Source organism: Falco cherrug, chromosome 13 (genome assembly GCF_023634085.1).
Source record: "Falco cherrug isolate bFalChe1 chromosome 13, bFalChe1.pri, whole genome shotgun sequence".
NCBI classification, from domain to species: domain Eukaryota; kingdom Metazoa; phylum Chordata; class Aves; order Falconiformes; family Falconidae; genus Falco; species Falco cherrug.
In genome coordinates this window covers 22,797,637-22,814,190 of record NC_073709.1, presented here as the reverse complement: position 1 = coordinate 22,814,190, position 16,554 = coordinate 22,797,637, and the positions used below count along the sequence as shown (strand labels likewise).

General features: G+C 41.1%; 1 long non-coding RNA gene across 2 annotated transcripts; it reads left to right on the top strand.

Moving 5' to 3' along the window:
• Positions 1–327: 327 nt before the first annotated feature.
• Positions 328–15,894, top strand: LOC129737310 (uncharacterized). Of its 2 annotated transcripts, XR_008735030.1 has the most exons (6): positions 328–556; positions 2,326–2,411; positions 4,058–5,575; positions 10,680–10,716; positions 12,943–13,028; positions 13,363–15,894. It is a non-coding gene; the product is annotated as an uncharacterized LOC129737310 (long non-coding RNA). The 2 variants fall into 2 exon arrangements; XR_008735029.1 differs by having other exon boundaries at positions 12,943–15,894.
• Positions 15,895–16,554: the final 660 nt, after the last annotated feature.

Here is a 16,554-nt window from a genome sequence, read left to right as displayed (position 1 = left end):
ATGAAATAAACACAAGACTTTTAGGCAAGTGAGCTCTCACCCAGTTTGGTTTGACAGCAGGGAGTGATTCCTTAAACATTCCCGGTGCTGCAGGGCCCAAGAGGATGCTGTGCTCTGACCTTGCCTCACCTGAGAGCAAAAGATGGCCGAGTAGCTACGTTCATGGCAACAGAAGAGTGGGAGCAGAGAAACAGCGCAGGTCTAACGTGGTTAACCCAGGCTTGGTTGATCAAGGGCTGCCTGGGGCATAGGGAGGCAGCCCTGAAGCGGGGGGGTCGGCAGCAGCTGCTTTCACTCCCCACAGCAAAGGGAGCTGTGTCTGCTAGATCTACCCACAGTGAAGGAAGAGGAACCTTAGCCTAGTATATCTCATTTGATCAAACAGTAAAATTGGTACTTAGCACACCTGAAAATGCTTGTCAGAATCCTATTTTTCTGTTTTCCTGTTTCTAGCTTGATAACCTTGCATACTTACAAGTTCTACAGGGGTTAATACATTGGAACTACCTTGGGGATAGAAGTATTTGGAAGCACTGGAATTCCTGTTTCTCCAAGTGTGAGTGGATGTTATCTGTTCATGTCTGACTGTGTCTTTGATATCTTCAGATGGAAGGTGATGGTGACGCCCCAAGCTGTTTCATGCCAGCCATATATCACCATTCTGGCACCAGTCCTCCTTTGACATCTGACCTGAGTACTATCAGTTGCAGTACATTCAGTTCCCTAAAAAGCCAGCTTTTTGCTGTAGGGAACACCGTTTCCTGTAGCTGCTGGCAGACCCAAGGGGCCAGGGAACTCACTGGGCAGGGCTCTCCCCCCAGGACTGTCTGAAATCCTTGTTTCCACTGTAGTAGGGGCCCTCTTTGCCCATACGTGGCTTGCACCTTTGAGGGTAGCTCAGCCTTGCACAGGGGACAGGATGGATAGCACTCATTGAATGAATGAATGTTCGGTGTCTCACTTGGTTATTCCATGGGTTTTGCCAGGTCTTCTGGGTCATATAAGTTTCCAATGTATCCTTTATATATAAAGCTCTCTCTTTTTGTGGACTTTTCTATGGTGCTGATCATGAAGCTATCTGAGACTTTCATATCAATGCATTAATTTTTAATTTGCCTGTGTGAGGTGAGGAAATGGCCCAAAAGAGCAGTAGAGGGGATTTAGTCTGCAACAGGGACGTTGAGAGGCTCCAATCATTTCAGCTGGTTTTGAGAGACTTTAGCACTTTAGACAAATCTGGTTCAGACTCCCACTGCATGGTGAGACTCCCAGGATTGGAGACCATCTGTGAGAAGCTGGGAGTACCTGAACTTTTATTTTATTTTATTAAGTTTATTTTCCCCACTGTCTTCAGCTGGAATGCATTCAAACCTACTGGCCAAACCCAGGTCATCTTGTGGACCAAACCACTTTGAGTGCTCAAGTTGACAGCCTTAATACTCTGATTTTTTTTTATAACATATACTCTTTTTAGTGTGATTCCTTGGGAGCTCTGCACAACCCCCTTCTCCCTAGACATTCATGATGTAGTCTCCCATGCAATCAGTCAACAGGTCTGAACTGTTAGAGCCAAGCACAAGCCTGACTCACGAATGGGCTCTCAGACTAAAGATGTCACAGTCTTTCTGAAAACTTGGGAGGGACTCCCTAAGAGCACCAGATTGTGAGGAGAAATCAGTACAGGAGATTCTGTTCTCACAATGATAATAGTAGCTGAAAAGTTCATTTTGCCAGTGGGATTCCCATTTAAATGCAAACAGGGGAGGGCTTGTGATTCCTGACTGAGGTCTAATGGCATATAGGAGTGGGATATTTCTTTGAACATGATCTTGATAATAACATTTACTAAGCCCTGTTTGGCTAGACTTACAAAATAACCTCTGTCAGTTGATATCACCTGGACCACTGGAATTTTTGCCCTACATTTTACAATTATCTACTCACTGTATGTTTTTTTTTTCTTTTTGAAAATTGCAGAACTATTTTTTTATTCATACTGAAGGATATAAAGACATAAGGAAAAACTTTGCTTTTTCTCCAGCCCCCATTATTTAATGCAAACAGTTTTGTCTGAACATTTCCACTGAGGCCCAGTAACTTGGTTCTGACTATGCTTTTAAGCCATATTTCATCTAATGTTGGGAGGGAGTGTACTTCTCTGCTGCTTTATAGTTTGAGCTCATAAAGAAAAAAGACTGAGCATTTCTTGCTGACAGAGTACTTTGGAAATTTAGGGTTTGGGGTTTATATTTTTAATATTACCATCCCATGAAAGTAAATAGATAATTAAGACTTTTTTTTTTTTTTTTTTTTTAATGGGGGAAGAAACAGCAAGGGAGGATGAGAGAGGTCCAGATGTCAGTCTGACAACCAGCAGTCTCTTGAAAGCGGCACTGTGGTGGGCAGTTTCGGTATGGTGATTTGTTTGATCTATTATAAAATCCTCTACACCAGTGTGTAGCTACCACCCACTTCTATTTATTATGCAGTTTTATTTTTGCTTGGTAATATTTTTCTTGTGTTTATTTTAAAAGGTCTACATTTTGTGGTGACAGTCTCCCATTTTCCAAATTAACTGCTAGCAGATGTTGCTGTGTGGTGTGAAGCACACACAGCAGCCTAAACCGCCAAGGTCTGGATACTGGCTTAGAAAAAAAACTACCTTTGTGCTATTCAAGCAAGTTTCAGGAGTGTCTATAATATGCTTATGTAGAATCTTGTTCAGAAAATAAATTACTGTTGTTTTTGTAGCATTTAGATGGCTTTAGTGTTTGGAATTACTGCTGAAACCTAACAAGTCTGTACCATGGTTTATGAAATATCATTTGAGCAGTGTTATTTAGAAAAGGATTAGCTACGGATACATTATATACAGGGGAATGCAGGTAAGTAATACTTGGAGCTACAACTACCCAGTATTGTCCCTTATAAAATCCTTGCTACTGTCGCACATGGCTGCTAAACCTTACCTTTTGGAGCTAAAAGCTTCAGTGCGAGCAGAGCGCTTTGAGTACGCTGCTTTTGAAACTGTTGCTGAAAATGAGATTGAGAAATGGGGGTTTGTGCTTTTCCTTTTGGATTAAGGTATTGCAATTTGGCTGGGGCATTGTCCTGTGGCCAAGGATGTGCTTTTTTTTTTGCTGCATCTGTGAAATTTCATCTGGTTTTGGACAAACCATGCATTTGTGAGAAGCTGAGGTTGCATATGTTGTAGAGTGACTTGCTACTCATCAGGGCCATTTGTATATTATGCTACAATTGCTCATCCAGGGAACTAGGCGAGTTATAAGCACTCGCTGTTCTCCATGCCTGGTGTGAGTAGGACAAGACGGGGAAAGAAAAGGGTATGATAGTGCAGCGTGTAGTTCACTGCCTAACTTGTTGCCAGACTGCTCAGGAGGACGCGTGGCTGGTGTGGCTGTGGCTCCACCAAGGCAGGTTTTTAAGATCTGTTTGTGCGAGTGTGTTAGGAACGACGCAGGTATAGTTGGTTCTGCATTAGGGCAGGGAGGTGGACTAGAAAACCTTTAAAGTTTCCTTTCAGATCTACCATTCTCTGTCTAAGCCTTGCTCTGTAGCCTCCCTCAAAGCAATTGGCAAGTTACCCCGTGAGATACGTTACTGCAGAAGGGCTGTCCACTAGATGTCAGTGGAACTTCACTGAAATAAGATTCAAAAAGCCTTTTCTGGTCGGTCGTTAAAGAGGTGATGTACAGGTGAGCATCAGCACTGTGCTTGCAGCCCGCTCAGCACCGCGCCTGGGCTAAGGCTTGTTCTGCTTCTCCATGGGCATCCCACGCTGACCTGAGGAACGGAGCCATCCCTGGGCTTCTGTGTGGTGGCCAACACCTCACACAAGTTTAACACCCGAAAATGAGACTGTTTCGTGTTAAGGTTTTGAAGAGTCTGTGGATGGGTACAGCAATGCTTTTTGGGATTAGCACTGTGTGAGCACGTTAGAACAAATGCCTTTCTTGTTGTGAAAGTATTTCAATGGTGATCTATTTGCTGGGATTGCTAAGGATTTTATTTTCTTACCTTCTTATTTTCACAACAGCTATTTCTGCATTTTATTCTAAGACAACTCTGTGATGGTAAGGAATATGCAGACTTCTGTATGCTTTTTCGCTTTAAGAAAAAGCTGTGAAGAGGACCTGAATGGCCTTGTTATTGAAGTTGCCGAAGTTGTTGAAGAGGACCTTGTTATGGCCTAATAATCTTGTTAAAGGAGCGTTATCACAAAGGTTGCAGGTAAACAGAAGTTGGTCTTCACCAGTGTTTTTAATGCATAAGTTGGATGAATTATATCTGCTTTATTTCACTTGACCTACTAGAGGTCCCTCCAGTTAAATCACCTGTAGTTGGCCTACAGTTGACCCTTTGTTGACTTATTTAACCATCTGCCTAGTTTTCAGAACAGGTTATGAGCATTCAGACTTAAATCAGTCCTTGAAAAGGTCCTGTCATTAGGCAATAAGGCTCATAGCTGATAATCTGCCCGTCACATATTATGAACACAGATGACAATCACTTACCTCTTTTATGTCATAAGGCTGAAATTGCCTGAAATGAGGAAGAAAGCCATTATTTAATCAATGGAATTGCGTCAATTGAGTAAAATTTGTCTCTAGTGTAAACAAATGGAATGTCTTTGCACTCTGTGAAAACAAGACAAAATTACTTGCAGATCTTGCAGATCGAAAAACATAGGAAGTGGGCTTGTAGGCTGACACATTCAGGGTTTCAGAGTATGCATTTAAAATAATTATCCAGATTGCACTGGATTACTTAATATATTTTTTGTATCATGTGTATACACTTTTATATTTGAAACAATAAAAGCAGTATTAGTCCTTTTTTAGTCATGTTTGATTATTTGAGAAATTCCTTAGAACAATGCAAGATTACTACTGATAAAAGTATTTGTTAAATAAGAAAATGTCAAAAACCAGTTTTAACTTCTGAAGATGAACTGAAGAGCCGTCATTAGTGTGTTGCAAGACACAGAAGGTTTTGGTACAAATACATATAAGAGACTTGATGTGAGAGAATGATCTTCTATTAAAAAAAATAAAATTTAAATTTCCTCCTTGTAGCCTCATGAATATATAATAGCAGAACACAATAAAGAATTAAGCAATTTCTAGATTCATGCATTTACCCAAGTGCCCCGTTTTTAGTACTATGAACACTCAATATTTAGTGGCTGCCTCCTGGAGAACAATTTATATGTGAAATAAACAGAAGCTGCGTAGGGTGTTGGGATATCAGCCTGCAGGTATTTTGCATATCTTTAAGTTGTCCACAGGTCCAATGGGAGAAAATGTGGGTGTGTTAAAGATGTATGTTTCTAATCTGTAAACATTGTGATTTACTTGCTAAAGTAAATTTTGTTTGCAGTTTTGTAAATGACCTAAAGTGACCAGCTGGAGTAAAATCAATCATGTGTTGAATTGAGAAGCTGATCTTGCGTTCTAGAGGCAGCAGGTATGCCTATGTAAGTCATCCTCATTGATTCAGGAACTGGGATTGCTCCACAGAGAAGTTTGCAGGAAGAAGCTGGTCTGGGAACCAGGTATTTAATTTTTATTTTTTTTTAAAGCTCCTTTTGTGGCCTTTTGGAGATAATGTTGGATGATTGAAATAAACACTGTAGGAAAGGTAAGAAACTCTGGGTTTAATGTGTAGATCTTGATTCAAGAACCTTCTAGGACAGCCCGTTTACTCAATGAATGCCCAAAGAACCAAGCTGAAAGGCATTTAATAATTTCGGCGCTTCATAGGACTGGTCTGTAACTGTGACATGTGATAGCTGACAGGCAAAAGGTAGAGGGGTGGGCAAAATTTCAGCACCAAAGATCACAGAAAAGATATAGTAAATATGCTGTGCATTAGTCCTCCCCTTTCTCTTCTTTGAGCTGTCTAGAGGTTAGGAAGGGATTTTGAAGGAGCAGTGTCCGCAGCAGGGAAGGAGCTATCAGTTGAAGGAGTCTGCACCTCACTGTTATGGCGTCCCCTTCTGCCACGCTCTGGGCCAGGCTCTGACTTGAGGAAGCAGAGTCCCCTGCTTTTGTGCTAGCTCTGTGTGCATCAGTGTGAGGATGCAAGATATAACTGCGGTCCCTGTAAAGGTGGGATCGACTGCCTACTGTCTTCTTCATCTGTCAAGTTATGCCACATGGAAGAGAGCACTTGGAAGATGCTGGGCTGCATCTTTTCCCTAATTGTGATTAGGGAGCAGTGGTTGTGGTGGTGTTTTCCTCTCAGCTTTGTTTCGGGAAGATAAAAGGAGAACGAAATGGCATGTTGGTGGAGCTGGAGATCTGGAGTCAGAGCCGTTGGTTCTGCCCTTGACCCTGCCAATGCACAGGAGCTGCAAATTATGAACCAAAGTTACGGAAGAAACAGGGGTTCCTTGCTGCCCCAAAGTGTTGGGTCTGGATTTCTGACAATGCATGGAGAATGAGCTTGTCACCATGTGATGCCTAGGGGTCTCCTCTTCATGTGCAGTAGTAACTCTTGTGCTCTTTCCCTGTGCCATGGAGCTTAGCCTTCCGCAGAGGGATTTGAACTTGAAACTCCTTTGGTTTATTTCAACATGACTACAGGTCTCTCCCACATCTGTCTTTGCCACAGCCCTAAAGTCACTGTCTGGCTAAACAACAGTCGGCAAGTTTTTTTACCACTGGGGTTCCTGTATAGCTGTTTATCCACACGAGCCAGAGTTTCTGTATTTCCACGCTGGCAACTTGAACTGGACCAGAGCTCAGACTCTGCACGTGGCCTCTTGCAGCGGGGTGCGTTTCCCGTTTTATGGTGGGGGTATAAACTAAGGGCACATTTTATGGGGAGGAGAAATGGTTTGTCCAGCTGAAAACAGAATGGAAGGGTGTGAGTGGGGAGGCTTTGGGTAGCAGGGTCTGTAAATCCTGGGGGACAGTTCATATTATTCTAGATTTTGAGAAATCAGCAGGAAGGCAACTGCCAGCTCTGGTTTCATTAGGGTGGTGCTCTCTGAAACACCCTTGGCAGTTGCTTTCACATACAGGTCAGTGTAATGATAAAGTTCACTTCCTTTCATTGGGGGGATTGCTTTGGATATCTGAATATATATATGAATATATTTATTCAGAAATGCCTGACATAGTAGCTGATAAAGAAAACACTATGCTGGATTTTCATAAAATAAATATAATTGATAGCCAGTAATCAAGTGACATTTCTGTATTTGTTTGAGAATTGGATTCCTACCACTTCTAATTTCATGCTCTAGGGTCTTGTTTTCCTCCTTTTGTCATTCCAGAGAATTTGTTCCCTTTTAACTGAAATAAAAAAAAGTGCTCTTTATTCTTACACTCTGCATAGTAAAGCACGCTTAAGCAGCAAGGTAGAGAAATCTGCACCTTGAGAGAGTATCATGTTGTACTGAGACTTCTGAGAGATTAGCTTTTGAAGAACCTCTTTGTTTTTATTCTGAATATGATCCAGTCCTGGGGATTTAATTTTCTTCTCCAGATCATTATGTTTGCATGTTTTCTTATCAGAGGAGGAATAAGTTTAGGGCATGAGCCTGTAAATCTGTTTTCACATAATTCGTTAAGAGTCACGTGGTACTGGTGCCATTAAAGGGAAAGATACTGTTTATCTTTTAATTTTGCAGTGACATCTAGTCCTTTCAATATGGTTTTCATCTTTAGAGCTCAGTGCATTATTCTGGTTTCCCACACTACGATTGTTCAGGGATTGGCAGGTCTGTGAATAAACCTCACATAAATTTTGTTCTCTTTCTGCTCAGTCACTCTCCCTTCTGCGTCTCCTTACAGTGCCCATCATCCAACCAAGTCAAGCTGCCTTCAGTAGTGAAAGATTGGCTCTTTGCTAGATAGCCTTGGGTGAACAGAGGAGCAGAAATTTAGCAGGATCTTGTAAATCATTTGGGTTTTCTCTCAAGTCAGCCAACTTTCTATGTTCAGAGGCCAGATAATTATCCTTTTGTTCAAAAGAATGTCCTTATCCATTTTCCATAAAGAGATCTGAAGAGTTTATTGCTTCCATGTTGTGATCTCTTAGCAGTTGCTGAGGCTTATGAATGACTTTATCATTTATGAAAATGCTATGGAGTGCTCTGTGGGATATGCAGAAAAAAGTTTCTGGTTTCCTCCTCTTTTTTTCCCAGTAACACTCTGAATATCCCAGGGAGTGGTTTCAGCTGTGTTCAGAACCACAACCTGTAAGAAATGATACCACGCTGGTGTGTCGTGGCAGCCAGGCGCAGTGTGACCATGGAGAATTGTCCCATGTGTGCCATGTATGAAGCAGACTACTCATGGTTAGGGCAGTTGCTATCTTTGTGGGGACAGACAAAGCCTGATTCTGCTTGCACAAGCTGAAGTCACTTTTGGCTCTGCAGAGGGGAGGAACAGGACCAAAGTCAGTTTTGAAAGTGGATTTGAAAGCTGTGTCTAGTTCACTTAGATGCCCTTCTTGTTAGGAGTTTGAGCATTAAGGGATGAAAAGTGGAGTGATTCTTTAAGGTCTTCATCTTCCATGTCCATCTCCTGTTGACGTTGATGGGGAGTGGGCTCACAAGACAAAACCAGTAAATGTGGCCTCCAAGGATGACTACAGCTGTGATTTCCCAAGCCTTTGTATCCTACTGGGAAACTTTCAGACAAAAAGGTAAAAAGCTTCCTATTGCCAAAGGTTCAAATGCTGTATTTAAAAGGAGCTTGCTCCAGGTTTCTAAAGGCAGCTGATCAAAGCGTGTCTTTGTGCGGGAAGCACAATGCGCTTCACATGCACCCAAATTAAGTTGCTTTCCTGTAGCAGCAGCAGCATGACTGAGTGCTAGCCTGTGCTTCCCAGGAAGCCTGCTTGCCCTGTTGTTCCTCTTCTCTGAATGAGCAGCTCTCAGCAGGCAGCTGCTGCTGCTCTTCTAATCAGGTTGATTTTAGGTAAGCTTAGTGTAAAGAGTGGGACTGCATTATAACTATGGAGAAGAAAGTGCCAAGGTTTTTTGAGTGCTTGTAAATTTAGTTGTAGCAGCTGCAAAGGCTAGAGGAACTGTGGCCTGTCAGTCCAGGAGCTGGGGCTCCTGTTTGGTAGTGTCTGCTCAGCTCTGACAGAAGTGGGCAAATACCCTGCTTGAGGCAGAGGAGCTGTGTTCCAAAGACAGCTTTTGGGCTGGGTCTGAAATCTTAATTTTTGTAGATCTGTCACAGTTCCTGCTAGAATTGACAGGAGATGCAGGTGCCAATATTGCTGAATAGCAAGATTTGATTCAAGTTGGACGCTCTTGGTTTCAAGCTGGCAGTTGAAAATGCTGTTTCAAAGTGTCTGTGCATATCTCTTGAAGATGTGGGATGCTGTCAGGCTTGGCTGGCTGACTGGTATTTGCCAGTGTGTTTTAAGACCCCTCAGAGGTTTAAACAACTGGACGTTCCTGTTGTTATTAACAATCCTAAGGTATTTATTTTATGATAACTTGGGCTGTATTTTATTCAGAGCAGCTCAACCTGCCTTCCAACATCTATGAGTTATGGTTTGATTCCTTGCCAGTCGTTTCTCCAAAACCTTGGTGCTCTAGATTTTGCTTTGTTCAGTTAGACAGCCTGAGCTCTTCTGGCCTTGGGGGCAGCGGGCGGAAACATGCGACGTTACATCCCACAAATGGTATCAAGTTTACAGTGTGAGGGTCTGCTTTACCTCTGTTTCAGTTCACGCTGCCATAACCCCATTTATTTCAACACAGCAGATCTGGAATAATACAGGTGATAGAAACGTGGACAAAAATGCCTGATGGCAAAAATTCCTCTGCTGCATTAAAGTTAGGTGGCCAGTATACTGAGATCCATCTTTATTGCTTGCATATTTTATTGTGTTAAAAATGATGATTAAGGGAGATCTGAAAGTAAGGTAAAAAATATGGAATGCTTGAATTCATTAAGAGCCAGAGGAAATTCATTAAAATGTGCTTTGCAGCCCCAGGCCAGTTCCCTACCTGTTCTGCAGAAACACAAGCTGACCGCCTTCCTTGACTCTCTCCTCGCCCCCACCCTCACCCCCCCTTCCCGGCTTTCACCTCCTGATTAGTCCTGTTGTTTCTCTAATAATAAACCTGGCTGCGTGTCCATCCACAAACACTTTTGTCGTGTGCCTTGTCCGGCAAACAGATGCTGTTGAATTTCTTCTGATCTCTTTTCCTGATGAATCTCTTCATTGTCCGTATTGTTACAGACACAATTCAAGATTCTTCAGCTTATTTCCTGGTTTCTTTTCAAAATGGGATAGGGATGACAATTTATTACTTGCATGATGTTAGGCCTAAAAAACCCTTCCTGGGCTCTTACTCAGTTGTTCCAGGGGCTATATAAAACCAGAACAAAGGCAACGTGTGCGCATAATGCATACTTTTTAACAGGTTATTCTAGAAAGGCAGGGATTCTCCTCAACTGTGAGACAAATTCTCTTCTGTTCAACTCCGTTAGCTGTATACCAGGATCGAAAAATCTGATCATTGCCATTTAACAGTTGATGCTCTTCATGCAGTCCTTAATAACTTCAGTGATAAGAACGATTAAATGAGAGCTTGCCTGTTGCAAGAGGTCGTATTTCAGAGGATAACTTGATAATTAATTTTTCCTGAAAAGAACGCTATGTCTTATTTGTTTCCCCTGCAGGAAATTCTGGTTCATCAAGGCCTGATCTGCTGCTTAGGTAAGTTTGGGTTTCACAGGAGAATGAAAGACTGGACATTGGGACGTTCCAAGAAGATTTTGCAGGAGCTTAATGTAACCTGAGCCAATTTAGCAAATATTATTTGTATTTATTTTTCACATCTAGCTTTCTAAGGCATAATTAACTGCTTCTAGCAGTTCTTGCTTGTATAGAAGTTTTTAGTTGTTTGGAAGCTTTTTCTACTGAAAATCTTTAGGTTGATAAATAAAAACAAATGCTAGAAGACAGGAGAGCTCCTAGAGAGCCATCTTGCTTATATAGCTGTTCCTTCCCTGGGTATCTGCCACCGCCTCCAGGGAGCAGGATGCAATGAAACCATAGACGCTCCTTTGAGGGATTCTCACTGAGCTGTTGACAAGTTCTTCATGGGCTGTGGACAATATACCACTATGCACTTGTGTCACACCACAGGGCCTCCCATTGACGCTTATCCTTTTCGTTTGGCCTCTGACCTCCGCTGCTTGCCACTTAGTGAAACGGCAGTTCCGAAAAGAAAGCAAAAGTCAGGCCGAAGTAGCTTTCATCTACCTTGCATAGCCTAGCTTGTACTACTCGCTATTTTTCAAATTAGTAATAATACAGATCCTATATATTTTTCCCATTTTGAAACAGAACCCATTCTTGAGTAGAAATGGACAAAACAGCATTGTTTCCCTGCTACCCAGATATGTGAATGTTTACGCTGACATAATTATTTCCTCCTTTTTTTTTTTTTTTTTTAATCAGAGGTAATCCAGAACTAACCCAGAGATTTAAAAAAATGTACAAATGCAAATTTACAGGTTTGGTCCCTCTGCAGTTTCTGGCTTTCACATATGTTATTGATCTTTACTTGGGCTTACTGAACTGAAGGCAAAATGTCATGTTTAGGTACATTTTAGACAATCCATGCAGCAATTATTTTGAATGTGAACATCTCATTCATTTGGGTAATTAAAATACTCCATTACAATTGTTCAGTATATAAATGCTAATCTTTGAAATCTGGAACGGAAATAATTGTATTACACTTGATCTGTGACTGTAGAGCTACGGCACCCCCAGCTCTTCACACAGTGATGCCAAAGAATAACTTTGGTGGCCTACAAGTCTGTTAATTGAATTACTGGATTACAGGAATGCTGAAAACCCTCTGTCTCTAGCCAGGATTCTGTGGTGTCAAGGTGTCGTACAAAATCAGAATGAAAAATCACTTCTCATGACACATGGGTTGGAAAATAACCCAACAAGCCTCCTCCATTCCTCTGCTTGATCCTCAGAAGCAGTTGAACAGTACCCCTCCTCCCACTGATTTTGGAAGTGGTCATCAAATGAAAGGGTAGAGCTAGAGGGAGGGAAGATGCTGATTTAATTAGAGATCTAAAGAATCTGATTTTTTTTTTTCCCCCAGCATGTAGTATTGTTGTAAGTCAGCACCTACTGATGTGTGATGATTACAGGCAGCCAAGAAACTGACCTGTACATCCATCCTTCTAGACTATGATGGCAGAGGCAGGACACTTTCCTTTTAAGAATAAGCAGTTTTCCCATTTTGTTTAAACTGATCCAGAGAAAATAATGAAAATGAAATCAGATGAAATATATAGGAAGGATAGCTGGAAAAGCAAATGAAATGTTGAAAATTGACAGTAGTCATTTACAAAACAGGCAAAGCTTTGAAAATATGCTTAAAAGATTTAGGAGCATAGATTTTATCAAAAGCAAGCAAGATTTGTATTCTAACCCCCAATATAGAGTTTTGAGTATTTTCTCTAGTATTTGTGCTCAAGTTTGGCAAAAAAAAAAATTATTAAAAATGTTTATTTTTGAAATTAAAGATGCAGAACTTCGGGAATTGACTTACTAAATCTTCAGTTTTGATCAGTGGTTTCACAGTTTTATCTAGTGCTGCTGACATCAGAATATTACTTGAGAAACTGCTTGCTTTCATTCAAGAAAGACAATAAGATTCTGACTCAACTGGCTGGATGATTTAAAAAGCTGCCTTGTATATGAGGACGGAGAGATGCCTGAGCTGTGATTTTATTGGTTTTTTTTTTTAAATACTTGCTTTTGGCAGGAAAATTACAAAAAGTGACAATCAAAAGTTTCTTAGCGATGATTAAGCATCAAGGCACTAGTGGAGAAAGGAAGCTGCTGGATATCCTAACGATTTAAGTTAATGCTGTAACCAAGTTGCCCTCATTTTCTCCTTTGTTTCATTAGGATAGAAATAACGGACCACGCTGAGAGCATTTAATCCTTTTGCATGCCTTTCTATGAACTAAGAAGGTGGTCCTTGCTTGAAACAGGTAAGACCATCATCAGACCACTAAGGTGACCAGTTGTAGCTTCATTCACACTGGTGTTCAGTGGATGCCAAGCATTTGCAGGACGAGGGCCAATATTTATAACTCCAATCTACTGCATGGCTCTTTTTCAGTTCTTGATTCTTAACAGGTGCTCTCCCCCTGCCCAGTGCTCTGCAGGCTGTGAAAACAATTGAAGGTATTACGGTTAGACACTAAATACATCATGAAGATTAACTTGATAAATGGTCAATTCTGGCTTCATGCTTGAAATTTAAGTCAATTGTCTGGATGAAATGTGTAAATCCCTGTATAACAGACATTTATCTCTTTCCAGACTTTTCAGTGCTCTGCACAAGATGAAAGCAAGCAAGTGGATAATTTTTTCTGGTGGTGATGCTGTATTTTTCTTCTGCTAGGAATAATTTCCTGGGATGTGGTGTCCAGCTGTGTGCATACAATATGTGTTGACAATGAGGGACACAGGTACTTTGGCAAGTATTTCTACTGGTGATGCTCTGAATAGCCTAGGATCTGGTAGACAGCCCAGGTGGAAAATGGGATCTTCCCTTCCAAGCATTCCTGCCAGTGTCCTACAGGTCACATCCCTGTGCTTGGGGCTTGCCCCTGACATGAGCGAGGGGAGTATTTATTCTCCCTAATAGCCTGCAGGAATTGTGCTGCATATGCTTTAATGGGAATATTCTCTTCTCTCTTACCTCTTTCCCGTCCTCTCCCTCCTGACCCTAGCTTTTCCCCTTCTTTTACCTTTTCTGGATGGATTGTATGTTTTCAAAGTTTAAAGCTTGCTTGTTTTCCCATTGTTCCCTAAGTGCCATGGCTTGAAGTATCACAGGCCAATCATCAAAGCACCTTTAATAAGGGATTTGTCAGGAACTCATGTGTGTATGAGCTATATTTCTTTGCACAGTGAATTTTGTGGGTTATCAGAGCAAAATATGACTTGCTTTGACAGTGGTCCCATCATAAGCTCTTACCTTCAAGAATTCAACCTCCTACTTTTACAACCTATTCATAGTCCCTTTGGAAATTTTAAACACAGCATGTTAGGATGTTGGTTAACAGCAAATAAACCTGTGCGCTGACCTGCCCATGTGCTAATAATAAGTCATGAGTCTGCTTTTTAAGAAACTCTGTCACAAATGGTGGTTGAAAAAATAAATGAACGACTGAATTCCTACAGATAAGACCATCCAGATGGGACTGCTGGGGGGTAGGCTAATGAGTTAGCCCTGAGGCCTTGACAGTCTTCCTTCTAAAAAAAAGTGTTGTTCAGATGAGCCCATGGCCTCTATTTTCCAAAGGTGAAATTTACCATGGAGTGAAGGGCCAGCAAAAGGTCTCTGCCTCAGGCGTGCACGAGGCTTGACAGATAGATAAGGTTTGTGCTAGCAAACTTCGATTTTTGGGAGTAAATTAGCTCTTTTGGAGAGGTCCTGAAGTGCGACCAGACCTAGCCGTGAATGTTTTGTACAGGCTTTTGACACACTCCTGGTCGTCAAGGATATGCAGAGGGGCATGCATTTATGGATTAGATAGTGGATGTATGATCAACTTGCTTATACCTTTTTAATGAGTATGCATAAGGACTGCGTGTGTGGGAAATAGGCCATCATTTTTTGCAAGAATTGGATGGCTTTAATTTCTAGCTTTGTTTTTTTGTTATATCACTGTAGCAATTAGTTCCACTTTTCCATACTACTAATCAGTTCAGCATTTTCTGAAAGGACTTTCTGTACTGCAGAAATTACTTCCATTTGCATGGAAAGTTGGATTTGCTTAAAATAAAAAATGAAATTTGTGGCCAGCAGACACACCAGATATTAGGTACCTTTTTGGGGGGTGGGAGGTGGCTACAGAATATCACCAACAGACAACAATGATATGCAGCTATTATCTCTATTGCACAAGTATTTCAGTTTTTGGGTGTACGTGGTGATGGTGTTGCTTTATTTCTTGGACAAAAACACAGTGTGGGTAAAAACTACTAAACTCCTTGGTCTTAGGAGTTGCTTCCTCTTTTGGCTGATGGACAATTTACAGAGTTAGTTCCATGATTTCTAGCGTCTCAAGAGTGCATTAGAGTTTCACAGCAGGAGATTTGTAAAAGGGAAAGGAATGGTGTACAGGGAATTAAAAGGTCTGTAAAACTAGAGGCTCGCTCTCCTGTGAGGAGTGATCTTGTCTAAATCAATAAATGTCTATAGTCTGTGTTTTTCAGCTGTGATTATTAGGACTGTGTGTTCAGTCAGTGCATTCTGAGCAGAGCTTAGTAACACCAAAAAATGTATTTACAGCTATTTGTCCAAATTCTGAATAACCGTCCCTTTTGTACTCTGTTCTTTGCTATTCCCAAACCATAGTGCAGACAGGCTTTGGCTCAGAGTCCAGTGAAGTATTTCTAAGCATGCTTAACTCCAGGCACATGACTACTCCAGTTAATATTTGTAAGACTTTCTACAGGCTTAAAGATAAGCACATGCTTAAATGGTTTGCTAACACTGAGTCTCATTTTTCCTGAGTATTTAGAAGAACGCTGTTTTTGGTGACTGCGCCATGCACAATAAAAGATGTTCTTGAATAAAGGTCATTATTATCTGTCATTCATTTTCCATTATTCTGTATTAATTGTTACCTATGGTCCTACTAACTGTTTATCTTGGATCAAAAACTTTGCTAAAGGGGCATCAATGAAAAGTTGCACTTTGATATAACAAGTAGTGAAAGCCAAGGACTAAGAAAAAAACCTTTAAAGTCCAAGATTTCTTTTGCAGAAATGCTATGTAAACATGTGGAAAAATGAAATACACTAAAGAATAAGAAAGCAGGAAAGAAGTGCCTATGTGTATGCTTTTACTATAAAAGGGTAATTTTTTTTTTTTTTTAACTGCAGCATAACTGGTGCCTGCTAAGTCTTACCCTGCAAGGTCCTGCAGGCATTACAGGTTTCTGCCACGCGGTAGCTAAGTAGGCTCAACTTTTTTGCACTCAGCAGTGACTCACTTTGCCTACTCCAGTCTCTTAAAAAAATGGTAGTGCTTAGTTTCTGCTAAAATAGGATAGCTAACATGCAATACTGTAAAGTTATGCAAATACCACAGCAAAACCAGAGTAATATTGGCAGTGAAGGGAAAACCTATTCTCATTTACAAAAATTACTAAATCAGTTCTACTTCCAGGGTAGCAGCTGGGGAGATGAAATTCACAGGTATTAGGCAAAGATACAGTCACAGCTAAAAGTAAGAATGTGAAACGGAAAATTAACTAGCTGGGTATGAGGAGGACATATTGTTTATGAACTGTTCAGTTACATTTTCTGCTGATCCATCTGCCTGTGGAAATCTTTTGCCATCCCTTGAAGACTAAAATATTCCGAAGATAGAGGCAGGATTCAAGCAGTACCATTCTCCCCAGATATCTTCTGATGAGGTGTCAGCTTCCTTTTGGCAGAGTCTGAAGGATAGATAAGGGACTGTGGTTACAGGCACAAAGGGCTTTTATGACAAGG